Source organism: Myotis davidii, unplaced genomic scaffold (assembly GCF_000327345.1).
Source record: "Myotis davidii unplaced genomic scaffold, ASM32734v1 scaffold936, whole genome shotgun sequence".
NCBI lineage: Eukaryota > Metazoa > Chordata > Mammalia > Chiroptera > Vespertilionidae > Myotis > Myotis davidii.
In genome coordinates, this window is record NW_006287077.1 from 17,200 (window position 1) to 22,478 (window position 5,279).

The 5,279-nt window shown below is 50.6% G+C and overlaps 1 pseudogene; it reads right to left on the bottom strand.

Annotated features, from left to right (window-relative positions):
- The window catches only part of LOC102772754, an 11,852-nt pseudogene extending 8,584 nt beyond the window's left edge, over positions 1-3,268 (bottom strand).
- Between the last annotated feature and the right edge of the window lie 2,011 nt (positions 3,269-5,279).

Genomic DNA, 5,279 nt, shown 5'->3' on the forward strand with positions numbered 1-5,279 from the left:
CATTTGGGGGTGACCAGGCCAGCACAGGGGACAGTTAGGGGTGATCAGGCCAGCAGGCAGAGGCGGTTAGGAGCCAATGGTCCTGGATTGTGAGAAGAATGTCTGACTATGGGTTTAGGCCCAATCCCCGGGATCAAGCCTAAACCGGCAGTCGGACATCCCCTGAGGGGTCCCAGATTGGAGAGGGGGCTGGCTGGGCTGAGGGGACCCCCACTGCACGAATTGCGTGCACCAGGGCTCTAGTAGTTAATAATGCTGTACTGTATACTTGAAATTTGCTAAGAAACCAAATATTAAGTGTTATCTCATACATGAAAAAGTTAAATACAATAGTTTTCTCTAATCATGGGTGATACAGTCCAAGCAGCCATGAGTAGTATCCAGCCCCGTACATAAGGTGGTGGGTGTGGTAGTTTGGTTGTACTAATCATTTCACATTTTAAATAGGCGCAACAGTACTTGTCAATTATACCTCAATAAAGCCAAAAAAAAAAAGATCTAAATACTATAAATAAAACCATACAGGACAGTCTTAAAAAATAACCCATGGAGCCCTAGCTGGTTTGGCTCAGTGGATAGAGCACTGGCCTGCAGACAGAAGGATCCCGGGTTTGATTCTGGACAAGGGCACATGCCCGGAATGTAGGCTCAATCCCCAGCAAGGGGTGTGCAGAAGGCAGTCATCATTGATGTTTCTCTCTCTCTCTCTCTTTCTCTCTCCCTCTCCCTTCCTCTCTGAAATCAATAAAAAAAATATCAAAAAATTAAAATAAATAAAATAAAATAAAAATAACCTATGGGACTGGTAAGTAATGACCATGATGATGCCTGTAATTGCCAGCATAAGCCAGCACAAGAAAATGTCAAATAAAAAAGGGGGGGAACTGAGGTGCCATCTACCTGGACACAGGGCCCAGCCCGGGGGGTCACGAGGCTCCTATGGCTGCACAGCATGTATTCAGGCTGCAGGGAGAGATGAGGGCCGTGCGAACGAACAGGCCCCACCACGGACAGCAACTGCCCAAAAAACCGGGGAGGCAAGCAGAGCCCACAGTCCACATGTGAGGACAGAGCGCCCCCTGGGGAAAGGGGGACATGGGGCCAGTCCAGGTCACTGGGGAGAGTGAGGGTCTTACCTTGAGAGGAAACAAGTGCAAAGTTCTCCAGCATCACATCCAGGTACAGGCGTCTCTGAGCCTCAGCCAGGAGGCGCCACTCCTCCCGGGAGAAGTGCAGGGCGACATCCTCAAAGGTCACAGGGCCCTGTCAGGATGAGAACAAATAAAACCATGAACAGTGCCTCTCGTACCCAGCGCCTCATCCCTCTTCCCATTGCTCGTCCTCCAGGGCTGCCCCTCTCGGAGGAGACACCAGGCCCTGGTGCCGGTGATGCTGTCACAGCGCCATGAATCACTGTCCTCGCTCTCAGCAGCAACAGCCGGGGAGGGGGGGAAGGGGAGAACGCAGATAAATGTTATCTAAGCTCTGAACTGGGCCTGCACCCCTCCTGAGAAACAATTTACCTGGGGTTTAGACACAGCCAAAAATTTGATTGCTTGTTCAGTCCAACAGCCCTGCCACCTTCTGATCCGTACCACGGGCATGTCTCTGGACTCAGCCAGGTACGTGGCACATGACACCCAAAGTGCACCATCCCTCCTCTGAGGGATCTCAGCCACGAAAAGCCCCAAATGAGACTCTGAAGACCTCCCTGCCCGCCTCTGATATTTCCATCTGTATTAGCCCCCAGAACCACGTGAATTTCAGATAATAGCCCCCTTCTATTTTCTACCCTGTACCCGATATCCGCACGGCAGCCACAATCCTCCTCCCTCCACCCGACCTCCCTTACAGGTACAGTGACACAAGGACCACATTTGTCCCAGGCCTTACCCACTGGCAAGGTATAAACTCCCCAGACTCCATTCAAACTCACCACAAAGTTCTGGGGAATCCACACAGTCGTGAATCGACAGAAGCCCTGTCCTCTAGTGTCAATCCTCTCTTCTTTAAAAAATATGTTTTTACTGGTTTCAGAGAGGAAGGGAGAGGGAGAGACAGAAACATCAATGATGGAAGAAAACTACGGATCGGCTGCCTCCTGTGCGCCCCCCACTGGGGATGGAGCTCGCACCCGGGCCTGTGCCCTTGACTGGGATCGAACCTGGGACCCTTCAGTCCGCAGGCTGAAGCTCCCAAACCGGCTACGGCTAGTGTCATCTCTCTCTCTCTCTTTTTTTTTTTTTTTAAATATGGAACGCTTCACGAATTTGCGTGTCATCCTTACGTAGTGTCATCTCTTAATTGCCCCTCTGCCTTCATGGCTATCCCATGGACGCCTGGGCTCCCCCACGCCCTGCCAGACCAACCTCCTTCCCACCACTTCCCTCCTCAGCATGCACTCCCTCCTTTCCGATCCCACCATTAGCATTACCACCACGAACTGCATTCCCCTCCTCACATGTGATCCACGGCTCCACCCTGGTCCACAATGAGAGCCACCCCCTTGCATGTCTCCGTCATGACACCCTCCCAGGTTTCCCGGCCTGTGTGTCCCGTTGCCCACTTGATGCCTCCGCTCATTGTTCTCTGAAACTTCTCAGACCAACAAGGACAAGCATGATTGGATGAAGATGCGTGTCAAACTCAAAAACAACTCGCAGAAAGATTGAACGTTGCTCAGCAAACACTTTCCGACCGTTTTACAAGCAACGGGAAGGATTTTAAGGGGAGGAAAATGGTGCCACATCAACTGAACGGAAGACAAATGGAAAACAGAAAAGTCATCAGTAAAATGTTGCTTCGTCGGCACGAAAGAAAGTCTTTTTTGCACAGAATTGTGACTGGCGGTGAAAAGTGGATTTATTTTGAGAATCCCAAACGCACAAAATCGTGGGTTGCTCCAGGTCAACCATCAACATCGACTGCCTCCATTGCTTCAGCCGCTAAGCTAAGACCAAAAATCCTGAGGTTGTTTCCAACGCCTCCTTTCCCCCCCTCACCTACAACATCCAAAAATCTACATGGCCCGTCTTTAAAAATGGACCCAAAATCCAGCTTCTTCCACCTCCACAGTCACCTCTGCGGTCCAACAACTTTCGTCCGGATTGGAGCAGCTGCCTCCTCCTCGGCTGGCTCCTCCCTCAGCCCTACAATCTGTGCTCCACGTGCAGCCAGAAGAAACCGATTTCATCCAGGAGAGACCAACTCTTTCTTCTTACCCAACCTCCATGATGCCCCACTTCTTAGGCAGCGACAGTACAGGCATGATTACTGACCCCCTGCTCTTTGATCTTAAAAAGAATGGAGACCTGCCCTGGCAGGAGGTTCAGTGGTTGGAGCACTGTCCTGTATGCCAACAGAGTGCAGGTACGGACCTAGTTTGGGGGTTTGATCCCCGGTCAGGACGTGTAGGCGATTGATGTTTCTTACATCAATGTTCCTCTCTCAAGTCGATAAACATATCCTCGGGTGAGGATTTAAAAACAAAAAAAGAAGCACAGCTGTAGGACTTTCTGCGGAGAGACCAACTTCTCTTCTTGTCCAACCTCCATCGGCCTCCACAACAGATGCCCCACTTCTTAGGCAGCGACAGCACAGGCATGATTACTGACCCCCTGCTCTTCGCTCTTAAAAAGAATGGAGACCTGCCCTGGCAGGAGGTTCAGTGGTTGGAGCACTGTCCTGTATGCCAACAGATTGCAGGTACGGACCTAGTTTGGAGGTTTGATCCCCGGTCAGGACGTGTAGGCGATCGATGTTTCTTACATCAATGTTTCTCTCTCAAGTCGATAAACATATCCTCGGGTGACGATTTAAAAACAAATTATTCAAATAAAAAAGTAAAAATAGAAAAAGGAAAAGAATGGAGATCTGCACTCCCTACCGTATTCCGAGCTTCGTGGCACCTCCAAGCATTGGCACCTGCTGGTGTCAGCCCTGGGTTAACCTCCCACACCTGCTTACACCGGTTGCCAGAAATGGGAGCCCCTTTGTGCCACCTGTACCCCGTTCCTCAGGACACAGGGATTGGGGGTATCCCAAGGGTCCCCACATCCAAGAGATGGGAACATACCAAGGGGAGAGTTTGCAGACACCACAACCTCGGACAGGCTCAGGTATCTCTAACGGTCTCAGACCCAACATAAGGAAAAGAGATGAACTTGGCCATCCCAGGCATCACATGGGTGGTGTCAGGACCACGAAGGGGCTGGGACACCCTGTCCTTCCTTGTGTGGGTTCTAGAAGTGGCTTTTCAACCTTGGGGACCTGTGGGAAGACGCAGACAACCACCCTTCGGCGCCAAGGGAGCGGGTTTCCGCTGAATCCACGGCTGCCGTGGAGTCTGGTGCCCTCAGTGCTGCCCGTGTCAGCTGTGACCTTGGGCAAGATCACAACTCTCGGGGCCTCCTCACGCCCATCCCAGACTTGCTCTCTCTCAGAGCAGCTTTTTTTGTTTTTGTTTCTTCTGTTTTCTGAGCCACTTTTGTAAAACATTTAAAGGCCTGTCACATCCCTAGCCGGTTTGGCTCAGTGGATAGAGTCTGGCCTGCGGACCACAGGGTCCTGGGTTCAATGTGTTTTTCTCACATTGATATTTCTCTGTCTTTCCCTCCCTCTAAACATCAATGGAAAAATATCCTCAGGTGTAGATTTAAAAAAACCCTACATAATAAAAGCCTAATATGCTAAGTGTCCAGTCGTCTGTTCAACCAATCAAAGCGCAATATGCGAGTGACATGCTAAGGCTGCTCAACCACTCGCTATGACGTGCACTGACCACCAGGGGACAGACGCTCTGATGATCCGACTGGTAGGTTAGCTTGTTGCTGGGGTCCAGCTGATGGGGGCTGAGTGAGACGGGCTGGACACGCCCTGGAGCCTTCCCCCGATGGTGCACGGGTGGGGCCCCTCGACCTGGCCTGCGCCCTCTTGCAACCCGGGACCCCTGGGGGGTGGCAGAGAGCCAGCTTCGGCCAGAAGCTGACATACCCCAGTGATGGTGAACCTTTGGAGCTCAGCGTGCCAGCATTTTGAAAAACCCTAACTTAACTCTGGTGCCATGTCACATACAGAAATTTCTTGATATTTTTTTAACCATAGTAAAACAAAGACTTATATTTTTGATATTTATTTTATATATTTAAATGCCATTTAACAGAAATACCAACCAAAAAAAATGAGTTCAGAGGTGACACACGTGTCATAGGTTCACCATCAACACACACACACACACACACACACACACACACACACACACACACACAAACAGCGCACAC